The sequence below is a fragment of the Ursus americanus genome, chromosome 1 (genome assembly GCF_024610735.1).
Source record: "Ursus americanus isolate L20-20 chromosome 1, mUrsAme1.1.p, whole genome shotgun sequence".
In the NCBI taxonomy this organism is placed as follows: domain Eukaryota; kingdom Metazoa; phylum Chordata; class Mammalia; order Carnivora; family Ursidae; genus Ursus; species Ursus americanus.
In genome coordinates this window covers 9,132,832-9,156,889 of record NC_142127.1, presented here as the reverse complement: position 1 = coordinate 9,156,889, position 24,058 = coordinate 9,132,832, and the positions used below count along the sequence as shown (strand labels likewise).

Below are 24,058 nucleotides of genomic sequence, written 5' to 3'. Positions count from 1 at the left end.
CTGCTTTACGAACTATTGCTAGTTTTCCTTTTCCAGGCCCTGGAGGTTCTGCTTGACTTAGACACTTCACTGGTGACTCTTGCTAGTCGACTTGTTGAGGCTGCTCAGGGGGCCGGCAGACCAGATTTCTGCGGGCTTCCTTCTCGAGAGTGGTGGAGGGAGCCCTGGGCTGGGAATCAGCTCTGACCTGCCGTCCTGCTTCGCTTCACTACCACAGGCTGTCCTGGGTAGGTGACCTGAGTGGGTCGCTGGCCTTGCTCACTCAGCCTTCTCCCTTGTATGCTAGAGGGCGGGATCAGGCTGCAGGTTGCCGAAGCTGGCCACGCCTCAGAATCCCATGAGACAGCTGTAATAAATGCAGATTCCCAGGCCACTCCAGACCTGCTGGAATGGAATTTCTCCCAGCCAGGGCCTGGAGTGGGTATGTGCACATGGATGTGGTTGGTCCAAGGCAGGGAGTGTTTCCAGGGGGGTGGGGCGTGCTAACCGCGTGCAGCTGGTTTGTACTGGCTGGGCGGTGGCCTGCTTGTCCACCAGGCTTGAGGACTGGGTGACCCTCGGCCCGTGGCTCCTTGCTGCAGGGGGCTTCTGTGCTCCCCACTGCCCCGGCCGCCCTGCCATCTTGTCCACTGGCCCTGCTGGCTTCTTCGAAAGTTTCTTCCAGGCACGTGTTTGCTCGGTGGCGAGGCATCCCTGTCAGTCTTGGAATACTACGTGAATACCAGGGTCTATAATCGAGTCAGGTGGTGAGCATTCTTGCTGGGGTGCCAGGGGGAGGAGATGTACCCAAGTCACCTGGACCTTAGTATGCCCTGTCCTTGATAAATGCTTCTGAGCCCCCGTGTCTTTGCCCTCTCTCTGCTTCTGGGCCATCCCCCTAGGATGCCCTATGGGCAGGGCATTGCTTGTTCAAAACTCCCCAGCAAGGCAGACACCTGATAAATGATTGCAGAGGGAGGGGAGTCTGATACTGTCAGGCCGGTGCGTGCCAGTGGGCTGGTGTAGGTCCCCAAGGGCCAGGGTCAGTCGGACGGGCCTGCTCCTTGGCCCCAGCTCCCCTCCTGAGGCCCTCTGCAGCTCACCGAGCCGGCCAGCCTCCCCTGCCTACCTGAATGGCTCCACTGGGGCCGCACACTTTCGCCTTGGGCTCGAGGATGTGCTCAGGTGTGACTAAGTGGGCAATTATTCTTATTTAAGTGATTTTCAGGATGGCTGTTGTCGCTGCTACCGAGTTTGTTTTAATGGCCCAACCACATGGAACAGCCAGTTCCCATCAGACTTTTTCCAAGAGCAGAGCTCAGTCCTCCCCAACAGCTTCTTGCACCCAGGAAGCGGGACGCAGTGAGACCCGCCTGGGTGTTTTCCGGGGTGGGGGAGCCCTGAATGGCTTAATGACGCCCTTGCCGGTGAGGTCTCATGTGCCAGGGCTGTGCTGGAGGGTCGGGGCACCAGGGGCCGAGGTGGGAGTTGGAGACTCCTTCCGGCCCGCAGCAGGAAATGGTGGGAAGGACCTGGGCTCTTCCCAGCTCCCCACTGCTAGCTGTGCGCTCTGGAGTTAGCCGGCTAACTTTTCTCAAGTCCGTGGAGTGGAGACAGGAGACAGTGATGGGCACTACACCTGGCTCTGGGAGCTGAAATGGGAAAGCATTCACAGAGTGCCTATCAGAGGGTCTGCGCAGGGATGAAGTAAACATCAGCAACACGAATCTGAATGCCCCTTCCTCTCTCGTGCCATGGTCTCATGCCACCCTGAGACCTCATGCTCTAGAGGCCGCCCTGAACGCACTCAGAACAGCTGCCATCCGGGGGCACCTGGGTGGCTCAGTCGATCGAAAGCATCCGACCCTTGGTTTTGGCTCAGGGCGTGATCTTGGGGTCGAGGGATCAAGCCCCACATCGGGATCTGCACTCAGCAGGGAGTCTGCTAGGGATTCTTTCTCTCTCTCTCTGAAGATAAATAAATCTTAGACAAACAAACGAAACAGCTGCCATCCAAATCAGAGCAGATGCCCCACTTGGCCCTAACAGAGCAGCCCCTGCCCCACCTTGGCTCGGCGTTCAAGGCCCAGCCCTGGGTCTGTGCTCTGGGAGCCTTCCACTGGCCGGCCTGGCCTCTCCCCCTTGGTTGTAGAGGCCGGCGCACACACATTTCCCCTTCAGACCCACATTGTGTGGTTTTGGCTGGTGCATGTGAGCTGGTGAGCTCTGCCCACAGGGAATGGAAGACGCCGAGGGCCGTCCTGGTGGCTTGGGCTCCTGTTTCCTCCCTGGGGCCTTGGCCACGCCTGGCAGACGTGGCCTCGCGTCTTGTGGTTCGTTGTGCATGTTTAACTGTTGCAGAGTTGGGGAAAGTAAATGTCAAAGCCATTTCCAGTTACAGAACTGGGAGAAATCTGTTCATTTTACGGATGTGGAAGCCGAGGTCCCGAGACCTGAGGCACAAAGGGTCATCCGGTGACACCCCTGGGACCGGAAACCGATGCACCAGGAATTGCCCATGGTATGGGACACAGCTGCTCCCAGCCCTGCCCTCGTCCTGTCCCAAACCCCAGCTTCCCAAATTGATGGTGTTTATGTTGGAAACATTTTTCTGACGTTTGGTTCTGTCAAAACTAATTTTAGCATTTCTAAAGCTTGGTAAAAAATACAGTCTCATTACTTTGATGTCAGTGCATAGTTTACTATTAGTATATTCTGGGGTTTATCATTTTAGTCATGTTTAACACGGCTGCACCAGGCATGCACTATTAAATCTGGCTTATTTTACATTCCTGTCCGGAATTATTTATTTGTAACAATTTCCTCTCTATCAAAAGACACAGCTAATGCTGTGTTTTAATGTGTTATTTACACACAAAATAACCTATTTACAACTCAGTGTGCGCCAGAGGGAGAATGGATGGGCCCCAGTTTCCTGCGTTCTGTTATATCGGAGTTTAACAATCTGGTTTGCTAATAGAACCATTTATCATTGGTGTGGGGGGATAATTTATTTTATGTTTGTGGCCAGGTCTTACCGCCTCTGATCTTGGGAACATTTTGAAGATAATGAAGTCAGGCCTGGTGTTTCGGGTGCAAGCGGGGCTCCTGGAAGAGGAGGGAGACCCGTGGCCTTCCAGAGGTGGCCTGGGTGCCTCTGGGATCCCTGAGCTCATGAGTGTATCCTACAGATGGTTCATGAACACCAGTCTGAGAGGGGGTGACACGGAAACCCTCCTTCTGCCCTTCAGGAGCTCCCAGTTGAAGGCATTGGGAGACAGAGAACAGAGCACTGCGGGGACACTCGGGAGGTAGTGACAGACGTGCCCAGGAGGCTTCGTGGGGAGGCGGCACTGGGACTGGGCACTGAAGGATGTGCAGGGTTTCGCCAAGTGGAAAGACGAAAAGGTGGGCAGAAGGGGCAGCAGAGTGGCCTGGTGGGAGTGAGGGGGCCTGGGAGGCAGCGTTTGACCCATGTAGCTCCAGGGTGGGGTAGTCGGGTGGGGCCTGAGAGGGGAAGGACTGCTCGGGAGTGAGGCCTGGGGGGGACTGGGGCTCCGGCGTGGATGCGTGGCCACTCGCCCACGCGGGCTGAGGTCCTCTTCCAGCTCTGTTGGAGCCTCTTCTTTGAATGCACATTGATGGGCAAGAAGGCCAAAGCGGTACCTTCGAATGGACTGCTGCCCTCTCAGAAGCCTGTGCCGGTGCCAGAGGGGGCAGGTAGGAGGGAGGGGGGAGGCATCCCAGAAGCAGGAGCCACAGTCTCTGTCCCCAGGGGCTGTGGCCCCGTGGACAAACCACGCACCCCCACTCACGATCCGGCTGTGGCCGCTACCTGATGCCCAGAGTGATCAAAATATTTCAGGGAAAGAGTGGGACCTGGAAAGGCTCTGACGTCTGAGTAAGGCCCTGGTAAGTCCCCGGGCTGCAGCTGCGTGGCCTCGCAGACCCAGGGGCCAACAGGGCGCAGCTGCTCGCTCAGATCGCATGGCTGGGGAGGGGTTGCCACAGGGGTGCTCTAAAGCATGGCAAGGCTTGGGGCAAGCCACAGGGAATGGCGCATGAGACAGCCGGCTCCGGGGTGGCCAGCGTGGTCTGGGGGCCGAGGCTCAGGCTCGCACAGACAAGGTGCCAATCCTTGCTCTGCCACATCCCAGTTGCGTATCCTTTGCTGATCTGAACTGCAGTGTCTTCACGTTAAAAATGGACAAAATACTTCTCTTTTGAGGGCCAGGATTACAGATAAGCAGTGTAAGGTGCTTGCCTGACATAGGGTAAGCATTCTGTCTGTACTAGTTGCTGCTTTCAGGATTATTGCTATAGCTGTTATTACGATTATTCTAGATTTATTTCTGAGAGTAGCACGTAGGCATCCAACAAATATTTGAGAGTGAATGAATGCACAGGTATGTGAGCAGAATCTTCACAAGGAGTAGCCGCTTGCCCATGATGTGCAAGGGAACTTGGCCTTCTAGCCTGAGGAGCAGCATGTGCAAAGGCCCTGGGAGCTGAGAATGGCCCTATCAGCCCCTTGGGGAAGGAAGGGCCCCCTGCGCTCTCAGCACCCCCACCACAGGCTGCTGTCCTGGCCCTGGGAATTCCCGTGATACCATGTTCAGAGGCCCCTCCTGGGTCTGTGTCCTGAGGACACCGGAGGCCCAACCCAGGCCAGCTCTGGTGCACGTGGCTTGTTTGGACCCCGCTCCAGGTTCAGCTGGTTTCTCCTCTTGGACAGGCAGGGAGGAGGGGGTTGGAGGGGCTCTGTCTCAAGAACTGCCCTCGGCTCTTCCCCTGAGACTGGCCTGGCCGGCCATGCTCCCCGTGGACATGGATTGCCAGCTCGTGTTTGTGGGGACTGGGGAGTCGGAAACCCTCACACCAGGTAGCAAGGCCTCTGGCCTGAGAAGGTCATTTCTGTGTCTGGTTTCCATCCCATTTTGAATAGTGACCCTTGAGAGGAGGGTTGGGGCTTTGTGTGGGGCCGGGTGGAAGACACCAGGCTCAGGCTTTACAGCTTCCTCAATCCCTGCCATTGTAGAAATGAAGGAACGTCCAGGGAGCTGCGTGATTGACAGAGCAGGTGGTCCTGTGTGGGGAGAGGGTGGTCAGGGCTGGAAAGCACTCCCCACCTCAGTGCCTGAAATTCACCCCTCGCTGTCACCTTCCTGCAGGTTTATGCAGAGGCCCGTGTTGTTCTCAAACCTCCATGTGGCTGGGTTACCAGGTGCCAGGCCCCTGCCCAGTGACAGCCTGAGGGCACTGGGGTACCTGGGAGTACTCACGGGAGAAGGGGCAGAAAGGGAGGCACAAATTGCCAAAGACACACATTGCTACCTTTGCAAGTTCTGAGGCTGGACACAGGTGAGGCTTTTGTCCCATCTGTGGTCCCCAGAGTCGACACACTGGTCACATCTCTCCTGGCTCTGTTGGTGACAGGGAAGGCAACAGGTACCTTCAGTTAGAGACAGGCAAGCATGGGTTCACGTCCAGGTACGAACATGGGCTGCCCTCGCCTCATCTGTGAAATGAGGGTGATGAAGTCCCTCTGGCCAGCGGCGTAGGGCATGAGGGTCTGGCATGTGGGTGACGGGATAGTGGCATCCCCTGCCTGAGAGGGCCTGGGCAGCTCCTGGCTGTATTGTCAGCGGCCGGAGCAGTGCGGAACTCCCCAGGCACCCGCAGCAGCCCTGACGTGCCAGGTCCTAGCTTCCCCAGCTCTGAGCCCAGGTTGGGATGGAGAAGAGGGAGAGAGGAGTCAGCGATCCACTTGTAGGTGTAGACCCAAGAGAATGGGAAACATAGCCCACACTGAAACTGGTATACGAATGTTCACAGCAACGCGATTCAGAACAGCCCCCAAATGGAAATAACCCAGGAGTCCATTAGCTAGCTAATGGGTGGACAAAATGCAGTATATTCGCATCCGGATTATTATTCAGCCATCAAAAGGAACGCAGTACTGAATTGTGCTTCAACGTGCATGAGCCTCGATGCCATTATGCTCCATGAAAGCAGGCAGACGCAGAGGGCCACATATCATAGGACTCCATTTATGTGAACTGTCCCAAACAGGCACAGCTATCGAGGCGGAAAGTAGAGGGGAGGAGGCAATGGGAGGTGACTGCTAATGGACGTGGAGTTCCTTTTTGGGTGATGAGATGTTCTGGAATTAGATTGTGGTGATGGTTGCACAACCCTGTGAATATAGTAAAAACCACTGAATTGTATACTTTCAAAGGGTGAATTTTATGGTATGTGAATTATACCTCCATTTTAAAAAGGAAGGGAGGGAGAGAGGAAGGAAGGGAGGGAGGGAGGGAAGAGGGGAGGGAGGAAGTGAGGGAGGATGAGGGGCAGGCCTGGCTGAGGCCTGCAGCCCCAGCGAGAGTCCCCAGGCTGCGTGAGCCACGCTGTCCCTCAGGGGATGACCCGGTTCCCCTGGCCAATGAGCAGCCTCCCCAGCCAATTCTATAGGCTCCAGAAACTCTAAAAGTAATTGGAGTGGAAGGAGGGTGTTTAATGACAAAGTAAATAATTACATTAAGGGTGTGAGTTTGGAGGGAGCAGAGTAAATCACTTTAGAAAGAGCACCAGCCTCCAGCTAACTTCCAGTCCTTTATCACCAGATCCCGTCCTCCCTCGGCCGCTGAATAATTGATTGTGGCAGGCATGGTGGGCCCAGCCGCGGCAGGGGTTACCAGGGTCAGGCGGGGCCGGAGACATGGTCAGCAGGGGCACCTATTCCTCTCCCCAGGCCTGTGCCCGCCCTCAGGGCGGCTCTCAGCCAGAGGCCGGGGAGGATGGGCAGTGGGCAGGCCGCCAGACTTAAAGCTGAGCCCCAAGAGGGACATTTGTGATGCGTGAGGCTATGGGAAGACAGCGGTACCTTGGCCAGGAATGATGGCTCTTCTCTGACGGAAACCAAGTCGGGATGCTCAGTGGCGAGGGACAGAAACGCACTCAGACCTTCTGAAACTATATGGATTTCATGGCCTCCGTAACCGGGCAGCGGTAAGCAGCTGAATTCGCGATTCTAGCGATGCCTTTGGGACACCGTGTCTTCTCTCTATGCTCTCGGTTGGCTTGACCCTCGGTTGGCACGCCAGCAGCCGCTCCTCACCGGGTGGCGAGAGCTGCTGCGGGGGAATGTGGGCCTGACCCCCTGAGCTCTCATGGGGAGGTGTCTCCTTCTGGGAGACTCTAGAAAAAGTCCAGGGCCTCTCCTCATTGCCCTGCCTTGGCTCCCCTGCTCCCTGTGAGCCAGCCACTGTGAGCAGGCCACGTGCCATTACAGACACGCGGCGGTATGGGGAGGGCCAGCCTCCCTGACCAGGAGGGACCACGCATGGGAGAGTGGGCCCCATGTGATGTGCGCAGGCCAAAAAGAAATGTCCACCTCACTTGAGCCAGTTGGCAGGAGGGGGACACCTTGGGGACTCTGGGCACCCCTAGACACGCACCAGTGAATGGAGTCAGAATTCTGGCTCTTCAGAAGCAGGGAGCACTCCTCTGGTCCTCCCTTCCCCAGGCCTCCTCCTCTGGGCTGCATCTGGAGTGCCCAGGCCTCTCTCCCTTCCCTACCTTGTCCTTTGGAGCTCCCCAGGGGGGAACATCAAGTGTTTTTGAGAAGTATCAGGGGAGAGCCTAGAGAAGTGACTGAAAGTTCCAGGGGTAGTGCCACTAAGGAGGGTTTATTAAAGATGGAGGGACATGTGGGAGAGGGTCCTGAGCAGGGGACAGGAACAGAGGCCTGGGGGTAGGGATGCAGGGTAGGGACAAGGACCAGAGCGCCTGCTTGAGAGAAGGCTTCACACAAAGGGGTAGGAGGAGAGATGCACTTGGAAAGGGAGTTTTGAATGGCTGTGGGGAGCTTTGGACGCTTTGCAGGGGAATTTGGACTATGGGCTGTAGGGAGCCATGGAAAGCTCCAAGCAGGGGAGGGACATCTGGAATAAACTCAGTCTTCTGCTAGATTGACTTATGTCCTGTGACTTGAAGCATTCCATCCTCACCAACAAAACACAGGTGATTCCTGCGGGATTTCTCTGCTTTTCAGACCTCCCTCTCTCCCGCCAACCCTGCTTCTCTTCCATCTTTTCATGAATGTTTTTTAGGGCTTCGTGTGTGCTGAGCAGTGTTCTAGCAGATGCCCTGGACTTTTGCTAGAGTCACCCGGAAGGAGACCCTTCTCCACATGAGCTGTGTCAGACCCACACTCACTCACAGCAGCTCTGAGCAGGCAACACAAAGTCCATTTCTTCTGGAACTGACAGACTGGTCGGGCGCAACAGGAAGTACCCGGAGAAATGACCATGCTGCGAAGAATGTCGTCTGGGTCCTCCGGCTGGGGAGACAGGGCTCCCCTGTGTTTCCCAGGGTGGTGAAAACCACTGCCTCTGTCAGATGTGCTGGTGAGGCAGAGTGGAAACCACTTGCTGGGGGCGGAGAAGCTGATGAGCTGGCCTGGGTCATCCCCGTACCACGGGGCAGGGTGCTCCCCGGGCCATCCCCGTGTGGGGAAGGCGAGATGCAGCAGGAGCAGCTGGGGTGGAGCCCGTGGGGCGAGACTCTCAGTACTGTGGGCACCGGGGCAGCTCCTTGGTCTGTCGCATGGGGCGGGCAGGCCCTCCCTGGTAGGGCTGAGCTCAGGACCCAGGCAGAGGCCCCACCACAGGCCGTCCTCATGGGAGCTCTGAAAGGACCGACTGCAGTGCCAGCCGAGGGGACCCCTTCTCTCTGTGTCTGAGCTGTCACCCCAGAGTGGGCCTCTTGGGCATTTCTAGCCCTCAGGGAGAAAGTGGGGGAGCCCATCCTGGGGACATCACCCTTCCTAGTCCTTCAGGCTGTTGGGATCCCCTTTCCCCTGGCCTCATCCTTGACATGCAGTCTCTGGCCTCTCTCCCTGTTCCTGGAACGTTCCCTCCTAGGCCATCCTGCTCAGGTCTGGCCCGGCCCAGCCCTCTCCTCACCCTGACTTGCCTGTGCGTCCCGCCCTCCCCTTTTGCATGGCGACGAGGGTGAGCATCCCCTGTCAGGGGGAGGCCGAAAGCCGTGGTCATTGTTCTTGCCGTAGATTGCCAGGCCTGAGTGAAGGTGTGGGGACACGTGGCCTTGCTCTGTTGGGGTCTCTGAACTCAGAGACACACAGGCCCTCTGTTCCTTGGTAGCCACCATCCCCCGGGAGCACTGGGAGGTCCTGAAGAGGCTGCCACCAGTCCCTGTGTGACATCTGTGCGAGTATTTGGAAGAATGCTCAGTGTGTCACGGAACGTAAGGCGCCGCCACTCTCCTTTGGTGCCTGCGCGTCACTGATGCTGACCAAACGTCCTGGCAGGGCTGTGGGTGGTCAGACGTGGGTTTTGTGCATGTGTCCCCAAGGAGGAATCGGCAGCTTCTGGGATCTGAAAAAAACGAAATGAAACAAAAAACAGAGTCAATGTTTCCCTATGCCCTGATTCTAGGAACTTCATTGCTCGGGGGCTGTGGAGAGGGCAAGAGCGGCCTTTGAAAGTTTTTCCCAGGGGAGGTGGGTGGGGGTGGGTACCACGGGGAGCTGTGGCCCGTGTGTCCTTGATCTCCCCCATCCCAGAACCGGCCCCGCCGCACACGCGGAACAGCCCGACCGCCTCAGCTGGGTTGTGTCTTGGAGGGAGAGAACCAAGCCCAGGCTCAGACTGAGACTCTTGGTTCCGCTTTCGCAAGGACTTCTCAGCCGGGTGGTTGCCTGGGCCAGATGGACACCCTTTCACAAGTGTCCGCGGTCTTGTGTGCATAGATACCTCTGGTCCTTCACCCTCAGGTGCCCCCTCCCCACCCTGGCCGCCACGGCGCCTTGCCTCTCTTGAGGACAGCCTCCTTACCAGATCGCCAGGCTGTGCCAGCCCCCCGGGGCCACCCCGTCCTGGCAGAGAGTCATCCCCAGCCTCCCGACCCTGGCTGTGCCCCTGATCCGAGGTTCCTTGCACACAAGGCATCCTAGTTACAATGCTTAGAGCCTCTCCAATGAGGGTTCTAGCAGCTGTGATCTCTTTGGAGGTGTAAGGGAGGAATGGGGGAGGGGAGGCAGGAGAGGGAAGACACCGTAGCAAGCCAGTTACTATCAAGAACTACCACACTTTCATCCCAGGGGGAGATGCCAGGACCCCGTGTGAGCCATCCTGCCCAAGGGGCAAGAGAGCCAAGGTCTAAACACCACCCACACCTGTCAGGCCTTGTTTGAGGGCTGCTCCGGCACTTCCAGCCTGTTCGGTTGTCAGGCAAAGGGGGCTTCGGAGGCAGAGAGAACGCTCAGTTAACCATTGGGGCTAGGGGCCGGAAGCCGGGGGTGCACGCACTGGAGCGGGATGGGTGTGAGGGCATGAGTGGCATCTGCTCTGTGGAGACAGGGGTGGTGCGTGCTTAAAGGGTGCAACTTCTGGGGGTTTAGGCATCCTTTTCTGTGTCCTCTGTGTGAGTGTGCGACAAGGGGCTGCCTCCAAGGCAGAGGCAAACAGCTTGGCTGTGGTCAGACGTTAGTGCCTTCGTGGGAATGAGTTTATCAGATGCTATCTTGAGAGAGTAGGTTGATGGGGGAAGAGCACAGGAGGACGGGAAAGGGGCTGCAGCTCCGAGAAGGGGCCAGAAACGTGCCCGAGGGACCCAAAGATCCCCTTGCCGTGTCATCGGAGATAAGGCCCCGTGTCCTGCCTTCTTGAGGACTGTCAGTGCCGGAAGTCCTGAGAACCAGGGATGGTTCTCTGACACTGGCCTTCTGGAATGGAGGAGCCCCCAGACCCCGAGCCCCAGGGTTGAGCCTGATTTATAACTAGTCACTAAAAATATATACAGTGGAATGAAAGCTTCTGTTACTGAGCAGGCTCTCTCCGGCCATTGTAAAGATAAGTAATGGCAGTTATAAGGCCACTTAAACCCTTACCTTTGGGGTATAAAGGGGTCTCTGCAGACAGTAAGTCTTTATCGAGAAATGTTTACTCATAAAAACACAATGAAGCCTGGGAGAGAAGGCATCTCAGCCGTCGGGCCTTTCTGCCTTTATGGAGCCACAAATCACCGTGGCCCAAAGTTGGGGGCGGGAGAGAGTTAAACCTGACTGCTGCCTTCTGGCCGCCACCATCCGCCGCAGTTCCCTTCCACCATCGGTGTGTGTGGGGGGGGACCATCGTGGTGGCTCCCCGGCACCACGGGCCAGGGCCAAGTCCCAGCACCGGTCATGCGGTCATGCGTGGCCCCCGCCCGCCTCTGGGTCACACCGTGCCCCTCCCCCACGCCGGCCCCTGGTGCCTGTGGCTTTGTGCAGCTCTCCCTCTCCCTGGGATGCCCTCCTCTGCTCTCCTACCAGGCTGGCTCCTGCCGGTCCCTTCAGGGGCGTTGACACATGTTCCCCTAGACACCCACTGCCATACCAGTTACAGTCCCAACAGGGGAGCAGAGTCACAGTGAGTGCCATGGGACTAGGGTTGTGATGCCACTAGCCGCACCCAGCCGGGATACCTGGCTGGGGGAACCCTGAAATCTCCGGAGGGCTGCTGCCTCCGCATCTGGTATTGGACCAAAGTCACTGTAGATCCGTGGGGTCTGCAGTGGGAGGGAAGGCAGGGTGTGACATGGGGGAGAGTGTGGGTGAGATTAGAGCTTGCATTTGTCTCCCTCTGTTAGCTCCCAACCTCACGCTGGGTAGATTGGGGGGAGCGGCGGCAGGAGCGTCTGCTGGGAGCTATGTTTGCTCTAGGAGCTCGTGGGAGCAGAGCTGTGGGACCTGGAGAGGCTGGCTCTGCCCGCCTTGCTGGACGAGCCACAGGTCGGCAGTGCAGGCCACAGGCTGAGGGTGGCATGCCTGCCGCCCTGCGCAGAGGCTTCCCGAACTGTCTCGTGCCTTAAAAATGACCGAGGACCCCAGAGAGCTTCTCTTCATGTGTGTTATCTCTATCAATTTTTATGTGACTAGAAATTGAAGGTGAGAACATTTTTAAATGTTTTAATTTTTTTTTAAAGATTTTATTTATTTATTCGACAGAGATAGAGACAGCCAGTGAGAGAGGGAACACAAGCAGGGGCAGTGGGAGAGGAAGAAGCAGGCTCCCATCGGAGGAGCTTGATATGGGGCTCGATCCCAGAACGCCGGGATCACGCCCTGAGCCGAAGGCAGACGCTTAACCGCTGTGCCACCCAGGCGCCCCTAAATGTTTTAATTTTTAATCCATTTAAAAATAACAATGGTAAACCCATCATTTTTATCAACCATAACTATTCTCCAAAATAAGAATGTTAGGGAGAAGAATGGGATGGTGTTTTGCAAATCTCTTTCATGTCTGGCTTAAGGGAAGGCAGCTGGAGCCTCCTATCTGCTTCTGCGTTTGCGTATCTGTTGCAGTATGTCGTTTGGCTTGAAATATGTGAAGGGGATCTGGCCTCCCATAAAACATAGTTAGAAAAGGGAGGGATGTTTTAAAAGCCTTTTCAGCTGATTGTAGATATTTTTCTTTGATACTACGCGGAAACATGACACAGGGTTGTTTCTTAAAGTTACTCGCAACAGGAAATCCCAAACCCTATCGAAGACCTTTCTGTATTCTGTTTGTTAAAATCCCTTGGTCTCTCTTGCACCTGGAATGGCTGTTTTTTGACCCTCGCATTATTTTGTGTCATTGTTTGGTAGTACTGGCTTCTGTCTTTGGGAGCCATTGGCTCACAGAGTGGATGGCACCGTGATAGAATGAGGGAGAAAGGCAGATCATGGCTTGGTGTGTGATGGAAACACTGTGACTGTCCCCCTTGTGCCTTGAAAGAGGACCATGCTTTACCCCATCCTTCCTCCAGACCTTGAGGATTTCAGCTGTGGCCAGCCTGAACCTGGAACCACTGAGAAAGGAGTTCTTGGCAATGACATGTCTGCTTAGCCACATTGCCACGGTACAGAGCCACCCCAACACTTCCACGGGGGTTTGTCCCTGAAGCCCCCTCACCTCTTGGTCCCACTTGCCCTTTGGCTGCATTTCCTCTCTTCCCCTTCCTTGATGGAGCTGTCTCTGCTCTCTGTCTACAAGCTGCACCCCTCAGGACCATGCCTCTCCCTTCACCCAGATGGCTCGGTGAGGTCCCCCTGCTGCTCGGTCCAGTGGCTGGTCTCTGTGCCTCCTTTTATGGACTCATCAGTGCTTGGTCTCACACCCCCGGCCCTCTCCTCCCCTGGTTTCTGGACACCACATTCCCCTGCGTGGTCAACTGCCCCCTCCCTTCTCCCACCGCCCAGGGTCCCAGGGGCCTGTCCTCCACCACAGGCCACCTCCGTCTCACCTGGGTGGTCCCACATTGTCAGCCTTCTCTGTCCCATGACTCTCACACTCAGACCCACTTATCCAATGGCCTGCCTGTCCTCAGACTCCTGGATGCATAATGGTTTCCTCTCCACCCACCTCCAGACCCCCAGCCTCCCCCCACACCCCAGGCCTCCTCCAAGGGGACAGCATCATTAGCCCTCCACTTATATATGATGGAGACCTAAGGGATCTGTGTCCCCACATGGCCTAGATTCAGGGTGCCATGGGACCTATCGTGGATGCACCTTCTTCTTTATATGATGAGGTTTTTTAAATTTTTATTTTTTATTTAAATTCACTTAGCTAACATATAGTGTATTATTAGTTTCAGAGGTAGAGGTCAGTGATTCCTCAGTCGTAATAACACCCAGTGCTCATTACATCACGTGCCCTCCTTAATGTCCGTCACCCGGTTACCCCATCCCCCCACCCTCTCCCCTCCAGCAACCCTCAGTTTGTTTCCTGTGATTAAGAGTCTCTTATGGTTTGTCTCCCTCTCTGGTTTCGTCTTGTTTTATTTTTCCCTCTCTTTCCCTCCCTATGATTCTCTGTTTTGTTTCTTAATTTCCACATATGATAATTGTCTTTCTCCGATTGACTTATTTCACTTAGCATAATACCCTCTAATTCCACCAACATTGTTGCAAATGGCAAGATTTCATGTTTTGATGGCTGTGTAATATTCCATAGTATGTATGAACTGCATCTTCTTTATCTATTCATCTGTCAATGGATATCTGGGCTCTTTCCATCCAATAGCCATCTTTGGCTATTGTGGACCTTGCTTCTAAAACTTTGGGGTGCAGGTGCCCCTTCTTTTCACTACATTTGTATCTCATTTGTATCTTTGGAGTAAATACCTAGTAGTGCAATGGCTGGGTCATAGGGTAGCTCTATTTTCAACTTTTTGAGGAATCTCCATACTGTTTTCCAGAGTGGCTGCACCAGCTTGCATTCCCACCGACAGTGTAAGAGGGTTCCCCTTTCTCCACGGATGCACCTTCCTAAACCATTTATGCCCCCCTCCCCCGGTCATACACGAGGCCCAGAGGAGACTCCCCCAGCTTGCCCATTGGATCACCGTGAGCAGTGGACGGTCGGGACTAGAATCTGATGGAGTTCTGGGTTCAAAACCCGTGCTCCTCCCCTGTCCCGTGCCTCCACAAGTATCCTGCCCTTGATTCAAGGGACCCCTTGAGAGGTCAGAGCTGCTTGAGCCCTAGGGCCCAACCCCTTGCAGAACGGTGTTAGTAAGAGCCAGAAGACTCCAGAGAGCCCCAGCATCCATCGCTGTGGGGGTGGCTGTGCCTCTCTAAGCCTGGGGTGGTGGTGGGGGTTGACAGCACCTGCCCTGGGACTGACAGGTCTGAGCCTGATCCGAGGGCTGCCATTTGGTATATCCAGGAGTCGTTTTTGTTTTTGTTTTTGGATTTTTTTTTTGTTTTGTTTTGTTTTGTTTCCTTCCATCCAAGAAAAAGTCTCTAAGAGGAAAATAGATCTGCCTCCCTAAGCAGTCCCTGGGAAGGAGCGTGTAGGTGCCACGGGCCCAAAGCAGAGATAAGGGTGTGTGCTGACCTTTTCAACCGGCAGGCCGTCAGCTGCTGCTGTGTGTGTCAGGCATTTAGTGCAAAGTCAAGAGCCGGGCCAGGTCCTGGCACTGCTGACTGCTTGGGGCCGGGGGGGGGGTGTCTGTAGGTAGAAGCAGGAGCATCTCCTGCTGCAAGACCAACAGGATCTGTTGGCATGCTGCGCCTGTCTCTCCTTGCTCCCCCTGCTCCCTCCCCGCACCCCCAACCCAAGCACAAAGCACTTCTGAGCCTCCCGAGTGTGTCTGGCTCCCAGCAAGTCTCTGCAGGGGACCTCTCCCACCCCACCCCCATATTTTCCTCTAGGCCCTCTGCCTCTAAATCCCAAGGCTCCTTCTGGGCCAAATTCAATTAGTCAATTCTGTTTAATTCAAAAAGCATTTGGATGTTTATGGAAGGCCTACTGGTTAGCATGTTGCCAAGGCCACCCGGCTATTAAGTGGTTCAGCCAGGACTTGAACTTGAGTCTGTCTGAGCCCTAAGTGTAGGCGCCTCTTCCTTCAGGGTGCTGCCCCCTCCTCTGCTGATAACTTGCTTCTCTGGAGCCAGAACTCCCTGTCTTCTCTAACTTCAAGCCACTTCCAGCTGATGAGCTGGGAAGACCTGTAAATCTGTTAGAACTGTTTCTAAACCAAGAATCCAGGGGCCCCGAGTAAGGGCTCGAAAGGCTCTTCTGTGGGTGAATTATGCACTGCTTGGTGCAAGGCCTCCGAGGTGGAGGTTTGGGGCCAGGGGCTGCTTGTTCCCTTCTGGGTTACGGTTGGTAAACTGGTGAGTGACCTCCAGAGGGGTGGGATTTCTGCTACACTCTGAAAGTACTGATAGGAGACAATTCAGTCATAGAATGCTGGTCATCGAGACTGCTTTTATATTCCCTGTCTACCCTTCTTTCTTTCTGTCTCTGCCAGCAGCCCTGATGGCAGGGACATAGAATTCTTTGCCGTGAGACTTGGTCTCAAGAATAGTAAATCTTGGGGGGCGCCTGGGTGGCTCAGTCCATTAAGTGGCTGCCTTCAGCTCAGATCATGATCTCAACGTCCTGGGATCGAGCCCCACATTTGGGCTTCCCACTCAGCGGGGAGCTTGTTCTCTCTCTCCCTCTGCTGCTGCTCTGCCTACTTGTTCTCGCTCTCTATCTCTCTGTCAAATAAATAAATAAAATCTTAAAAAAAAAAAGTAGTAAATCTTGGGGACCCTGAGACCAGCCGTTTCTTCATCCAGTTGTAAGTACTGACCAGTCATTGTGCCACTCACTGTGCAAAAACCCCACCAGCCAAGCCCCCAAGGAGCCCACTGGCCAGGAGGAGGGACAGACAAGCATGCTTAGGGTCTCAGTGTGGTTAAAGACTTTGAGAGAGGCCTGCTCTACATGTCCCCAAGGGAGGAGAGACAAGGAAGTCTTCCTGGAGGAGGCATGCCCGGAGCTGGGTCTTGAGGGATGAATAGGAATTCGTTAGGCAGAAAAATTGGGCCTTCAAGAACAGAACAGGGAAGGGTGGCAGCTGAGATGCTGTGAATCTCAGCACTGTTGACTGTTTTGCTGGAGGAAACTTCCCCCAGCAGCTTCTCCTGAAGCTTCCCACCCTAGAAATACTGGGGTTGACAAAGGCAGGCGAAAGAAAGATCTAGGCTGGTCCCTTTTGCCTTCTGTCTGATTTCCTCAGCTGAGTTTACTATGTTCCCTCTGGCTCCCTGAGAATCAGGACAGTGGAATGCGGGTGGATTTTGGAAGTTTCTCTTTCTCTTACCCACTGAGCGCCTGCTCTCTCCTCTCGTGTGAGCTCTTGGACGTTGGCCTCATAGTCGCTGAATTCACAGCAGCTCAGCTCTGGGGCCCGGGTAGGGTGACTGTGAGCTTTCCTCCCAGCTGGATGGCCTGGAAGCCCAAGAGGGTTAAACCACCAAACCAGCTGGTGAGCATTAGTCCCCTTCTCCAGGCGGTAGCGTCAGAGGCTGAGCAGGAGAAAGAGAAGCTGGTGGCAGGAGGAGGCAGAGGGCTGCCTCGAGGCTCTCCCGGGTGGGCTCCCCGCCCCGGCAACCCCCAGGTAGGCCGGCTGTGGCTGTGGGGGCCTTAGGAGAACACGCAGAGACGGCCCCCCGGGCCAGCCAGCAGACATGAGTGAAGCGAGGGCCCGTGTCTCTCTTCGTGAGAGTTCTTTCGCAGCGGCAGGAACTTCGGTGGAAAGGAAGGGGTGTGCGTTCTGGGGAGGGAAACTCTCTTTATGGGGGCGGGGTGGGGACTGGCTTCCTTAAACAGATGCTCGAGTGTCCCGTCCGCGGAGCAGCAGGCGGGATGGGCCTCCCTGCAGCTCCTGGAGCCCCAGGGTGTTGCTCCGTCCTGGCCCTGCACACCTCAGGCCCGTGTGCAGCCAGGAGTCATTGGCCAAGGTGGCTTCAGTGTATGTTTTCTCGGTCTGCCTGGGGCCAAGAGGCCTCTCGAAGGGGTTGCCATATGCCGACTCAGTGACTAGTGTGTGGCCTCCCGTGGTTTCAGACGCCTCGCCAAGACCCAGGAGCCCTCCGCCTCCCCCCGGGAAATGGGAAGAGTGTGTGCGCGCCTTTCTGACAGGCAGCCTGTCTTGGTGCGGCCTGCCCAGCCTGCTGCTGCCTGGACGTGACAGGGCTGGGTTTCCTGCGGCAGCTGTGCAGGCGAAGTTCTGCGGGTGCCGGGATTGTAGAGGTGCGGCCGGCCCAGTGGTTAACTGACGCCTGGACTCCGGGGACTGCATTTACTAGGCCTGGTATGTGATGTATTTTCCTACTTTGACTGCATGTGGGGAGAAAAATATCCAAATGAGGGGTGGGCCTATGGCTCAGCCAAGCGGCCTCATGAATGGACTTCTACCGTGGAAGAAACTGGTAGATCCGACAGACATTTAGGGTGACTGAGTGGGAATCTGTGTGGCCTAGGCTGTCACTCCCACAGAGGGGCCAGTAAACCTGCACTCGGTGGGGTGTCCAGCGGCTTGCCTGTCCGACTGCCAGGCCCAGCCTCACTGTGGTGGGGTCCGCCTGGACGCTGGGCTTGAGGAGCAGGAGGGGAGAGTCCAGGTGGGTCCAGAGGGGTTGGGCACTCTCAGAGGGCAGCCTGACCCCAGGCAGTCTGGCCCTCCCCCCCCCACCTCTTCGTCCTTCATTAAGTGGAAGGAAGGCTACTTAGACTATTAACAGCTACTTGGGAAAGACCCTCTTTCTGCTTTACGCCAATTGACCCTTCACAAGGCCTCTTAAGTCTGTGCCATGAACCCAGAGGGAGACACAATTCCATTTCACGGGTGGGGAAGCTGAGGCACTGCCCTATCGGGTGACCTGTCTAGGACTGCCCAGCTGGACAGCAGAGGGGCCCTAGGTGCCCGGTGGGTGTTCTCGGGCTTCGACTCCACAGGGCAGCGGAGAGACTGGCCTCAGGGAATCGGACTGCCGGTCGACCAGGCTTTGCTGTATCGCACCCCTTCAGCTCAGAGAGGAGGCTGCTGTGGCTAAGGCCCAGCTTAGTTCGTGTTCCCACTCCGCCCTGACCAGCTGGGTGGGATGTGGAGCAAGCGGTGGTACCTCTCTGGGCCTCAGTGTGGTGGGTGAGGGCAGCCTTCCAGAGTGCCCCTGGTCCCCGCACCATGCCAGGGAGGCAGCACCCTGCATACAGTAGGTGCTCGAGACCGCTGGGGTGTGGGCTACGGGTCAAGGCACATGGACAGAATGGCCTTTTGGAAGCCTGTTAGCATGCTGCAGGGTAGGCCTCTGGGCTCCAGAACCCTCGTGTCCTCCCAGCTCCTGAACCTTGCTTCTATCATGACGACCCCCTGTGCACACCTGGATGAATTGGATGAATGCAGCAAAGCACAGGGAACGTTCTCAGATTCTTCTCCGCTTCCACTTCACATCATTTCCATCTTAGCTTCTCTTTCCAGTTCTTTCTTTCTAGGCAAAAATGTCTTTTTCAGTGTTAGGTTCAAATGAGGAAATTAAAGAGCAAAACCCAAACAAAACAACAAGTGAAGCAACTCCCTGGGCTTCTAGAATTCAAAGCTGCCGAGGAAATGGTACTAATGCAAGCAAAATGGCTAATTTCCCATTGGACTTTATTTATTTATTTATTTATTTATTTTATTTTTAAGATTTTATTTATTTATTTGACAGAGAGACAGCCAGTGAGAGAGAGGGAACACAAGCAGGGGGAGTGGGAGAGGAAGAAGCAGGCTTCCAGCGGAGGATCCTGATGTGGGGCTCGATCCCAGAACGCCGGGATCACGCCCTGAGCCGAAGGCAGACGCTTAACCGCTGTGCCACCCAGGCGCCCCTCGTTGGACTTTATTTTTAACACACTCCAAACCTGTCTTCCGCCTCTCACCCTGGCTCTTCTGCAGGTCCCCCCACATTTGCCCCTCTCCCCAGAGGGCAGCTCCATGGAGTAGTCTAGGAGTAGCAGGTCGAAAAGCTGTTGTGGGAGACACCTGGACAGGTGCACAGTCTGCAGTGAAAGGCAGGGGAAGGGTGGGCAGGCAGGCGGGCGTCCCAGGAGGGACCCCCGCCTGCCCCCGCCGGTGGCCTCGTGTTTCCAAGGTGAGGCAGCATTTCACATGCAGCAGGCTGCACACCATCTCTGGTATGCCGTTTGGTCCCTGGACTTAATGAGTTCTGCAGGGACGCTCCGCCGTAGCTGAAGATCATTTACCTGAATTGCTTTTTAATTTCTGCCGGGGGAAGCTGCCCCTGGCGCGGTATAATTACATTATAATTTACAGCAATCCCAAATCTATAAATTTAGCCATACTGTAGGGGGAAGGGACGGGAGCTGTGAAGGGGCTGGAAGAGAGCGGAGCCCCCATCATTAAATTAACCTCCATCTCTTGGTCCAGTCACTGGACGAGCGGGAAGAGGCAGAAAGGGACACCTCTTGCCTAGTAGATGCTGACGTTTGCTTTACACCAAGGAGTGTTTGGTCGTGAGCTGGCTTGTGGGAGAGGACTCACGCGTAACTGAAATCCCTTCCGGTCTGCTGGCTTGTAGCAGTTTTGCTGTGGGACTTGGGGAGCACACAGAAGTGGGTGGCCTGGGGACGGCAGCGTAACACCTGGCATTGGAAGGCAGGGCGCAGAACGCTTGGATTCTCTTACCAGAAGACCTCCCTTCACCTCCCCCACGGCCCCCCACCACCACTGTGGGCTCTGGAAAGGAGACACAGGCCCCAGGACAGGGCCTAGGGAATGTCGGTGGGTAACTGGCTGGTGGGGAGCTTAGTGAGTGCGTGGAAGCAGAGCCCCACGGGATTCTCACGGGCAGGGAGGGAGAGGGCCACGCCGGCGGTGCAGGCTGAGAGGGACTTTGCTCCCTGGACCCACCTTGTCGAGACCGACCGTCTGCACCCACGGAGGATTTACACGTGCAGGGGCCCTTCGCTTTCCACCTTGCTATAGAATTCGCCCCATTCCTATGAAAACCACATACAGACCAAAATACCCATATTTTCTGTGCACAAAGCCAGTTAGTTATCTTATAGAATTCTGTGGTAAATTCACTTTATAATAATAGAGAAAAAATAGGCTTTTCTGATTTATATAGGGTATAGAAATCTCAATGTTCATGTCTTGGGTAATTTGTGTTGGGATGACTTTTATATATATATATTTTATATCATTTTATATGTTTATATATATATTACATATATATATATTACATATATATATATATATATATATTACATATATTATATAACAGTGGGAGGCCATAGTGTAGCAAAACCAGTAATGGGACTTGGGTTCAGAGAGGTTAACTCACTTACCCCAAGTCACACAGCTAGTGGGGAGATATAAGCCACGTGAATAAGGACGATGAAAATGTGAACACCTGCGTTTACTGTCAGGCTGCAACGTGGGAGAAGTGACTGTCGGGCAAGAAAGAGGGAGGAATAGGGGAGTGAGAAAGAATTTGTCTTTTTCTGGAGCCCAGAGGAAGGGCGATGGGTAAATGTGAATCTTAATTGTTATCAGCTCTCTCAAAGGTGGCAGCACCCCAGCCCCAAGGCTCTAGAGCCCCTCTCTCAGATGAATGGCTGTCCCCCGAGGAAGCCGGCGGCCCCAGGCTGCCCTCTGAGCTTTGGCTCTCGCACTCAAGTGTGCTGGGGCTCCCAGATGACAAAACTGTGGCTCCCGAGCGAGGCTCCAAAATCCTTGCCTCTGGCCAGTGCCCCTCACTCTCTCTCTGCCTGCCCCCCTCAGGCCTACACCAGCAACTCCTAAACTAGCTTTGGGGGGGTGTTACAGGTGGTCTTTGAGAATTGAAGCCCACCCTGGGGGACTTTGCTGTGTGAAGTAAGATGTCCCCGCAGCACGACGTCTGAACCACAGGGACACATCAGGACTTGAACTCCCTTGTGGGCTCTGCCTCCTGAGAGGGATGTCTGCACAGTATTTCTCGTAGTGGAGTCCACAGGCCTCTCACAATGCATGCATGTGATTTGGGGGTTCAGGAAGAATTCCAGCCACTGCTTAGTGTCTGAAGGAATTTATTCCCTCTAGAAGGGATCTGTTCATCGCTCAAGTTTTAAAGAAACAAAGCCCGAGACCTGGCCCTGTCCCGCTCTGCAGCCACAGATGTTAGACACCTCTTACCTGGAAGAACTTTGTGATTACTTCCTCCCTGATGCATCCATCCCCATCTGTTGCCTGCCCCCTCCAGGAAGGCTTCCTTGATTTATAGCCCTCCTGCCCATGCCCCTCTCTGGTGCTTCCTGCCGTCCTCAGAGCCCCGTGTGTGACCATCTGGTGAGTCTCCTCCATTAGCCGGCGCTCAGCCAGGCAGAGTGGGGGCTGTGTTCTGTCCACTGGGCCTAGCCCTGGCCAGCCAAGAGATGTTTGGATAACCAGGCGAGGACACAGGGCCGCCTCCTTCCTGTGTCTGCCGGTTCACAGACATCCCCACACGAGCCTCAGCAGCTCAGAGCCTTGCACTCCAGCTGTGGCCCAGCAGTGTCCAGCGAGGGACAGGATGCCGGGGATGAGAACCCCACCGGCCTTCACTGCCGGGCACGACAGGAGGCGGCTGCCTTTGTTATGACAGAGCAGAGCCTTGGGCTGAGGCCAGGCTCGGTCCAGAGACAGCTGTCGTGCCTGCAGCCAGCCCAGTGGGGTGGGGTGGAGCGGGGCGGGGCGGGAGGGAGAGCTGTGGCCGGCGTGCACCTGCACGCACCCAACTAAGCAAACTCAGCTGGTATGGGAGAGAGGGACAGACCGGGGCAGAGGGAAACCGTGCAGGCGGTTGAAGCAGTGCCCTTGCCTGCCGGTCCTTGGCCTGTGTGTGCCATGGCTGGCTTGGCGTAGAGGTCGGGTGAGCACCTGCTGGTCTCAGCTCATGTTCATTTCTGCTTCCCGTGTCATGGGTTCTTGAGCCAGAGTCACTCCCAACTCCTGCTGCTTCTGCACCGGGAGTTGTCACGCACAGGCCTCTGAATGCAGCCGGCTCCCTCTGTTGCTTCTTGGCGGCGCGTGGGACGCTGGGAGAGCAGCATGTGTCTTCGCACAGAGGCGCCCGTGAACCAGACTCGTGAGAGAGCGGGTCCACCTCCCCGTGGGGCCTCCCATGAGGTGTGCAAGGGTGGATTTGGGCCTTCAGGGTTTTTTATCTTATGTACAGACTTTAGCCTCTAACCCCCTGCAAAAGATCGAATCCCCTGTATTCCCATTTTACAGGTTAGGGACCTGAGACCCAGAGAGAGCGGCTGCCCAGACTCACATAGGTGGGAGAGGTGGGGCTGGATTTCAAAGGTCCATCGGATTTCAAAGCCTGGAGCCTCTCCACCACCGTCATGCAGGAGAGTGATTTGAGAATCAGGCAGACGAGTCTCTCTGTAATTATTGTCCCCGGTGATAACCTTTGGATCCCATTTCTGACGAACCCAGGCAGTGTTCCCCAGTTTCTTCTATCCTCCCTGCAAATGCTGGGCATGTTTTTGGCTAGGATTTCCCTTCAGGCTACATCTCCTCACACTTTAGTCTCATGAACCATGGGCTGCCAGGACAAGTGGGGCTCCCACCATCTTGCTTTCTGATTGTGAGTCCGTGAGGGACCCTTGCGTCCCCAGCTCCTACAATGGCACCTGTCTCTGTACATGTCAAATTGTTGTTGAGTGAATCAGTGATCACACAGGTGGTTTGAAGGCTTGCCTGGAGCCAGCCTGAAATGCAAACCGGTGGCAGACTTGTCCTGGCCCCGTTGCCGCCATCTTTCAGGATGGAGGGGCCCAATGCAAGTCTTTGCTGATACTTCTTGCTCGGTGGTGAACCCAGCTCATGTGAGCCAGGTCCTCGGCTCGCAAGCTAGAAATGAAGAGTCAGTGGGAACTCACACCCATTAGGATGTCCACTGTCAGAGAAACAAACCATAGCAAGTATTGATGAGGATGTAAAAATTGGAGGCCTTGTGCACCGCGGGCGGGAATGCAAAATGCTCAGCCTCCATGGGAAACAGTATGGCGGCTCCTCAAAATATGAAACATGGAATAACCATATGATCCAGCGATCCCGCTTCTGGTACTTACCCAAAAGAATGGAGAGCAGTGTCTTGAAGAGATATTTGCACACCTGTGTTCACAGCAGCATTATTCACAGTAGCCAAATTGTAGAAGCAACCCAAGCGTCCACCCAAGGATGAACGGGTGAGCAAAATGTGTATCGCACAATGGTGTGTTATTCATCCTTAAAAACGAAGGAAATTCTGACACATGGTACCATGTGAATGGACCTTGAGGACGTTGTGCGACGTGAAGTAAGCCAGTCCCAGAAAGACAAATACTGTATGATTGCACTCAGATGAGGCACCCGGAGTAGTCAAACTCAGAGACAGGAGTAGAATGGCAGTGGCCGGGGGCTGCAGGAGGGGGAACTGGTGAGTTACTGTTCAATGGGGACAGACTTTCCTTTGGGGAAGGTGAGAAGGTTCTGGAGATGGACAGTGGGGATGGCCGCACAACCCTGTCAATGTGCTGAATGCCACTGAACTACATGCTTAAACATGGTTAAAATGGCAAATTCCGTGTTGTATAAATTTATCACCATTGTCAAAATTCAGTAATTTTTTAAAAAGTCAGTGGGGAGCAGGGCCAAAGACCCCTGGACTTTTCAAACTGTGAAGGACCTTAGGGGCCTGGTCCGACCACCCCCTTATTTCACGGAAGAGGTGAGC

At 55.2% G+C, this 24,058-nt stretch overlaps 1 protein-coding gene across 1 annotated transcript in view; it reads left to right on the top strand.

Moving 5' to 3' along the window:
- GLI2 (GLI family zinc finger 2) overlaps positions 1-24,058 on the top strand; it is a 250,839-nt gene that overhangs the window by 71,794 nt on the left and 154,987 nt on the right. The gene's annotated exons all lie outside the window — the stretch shown is intronic.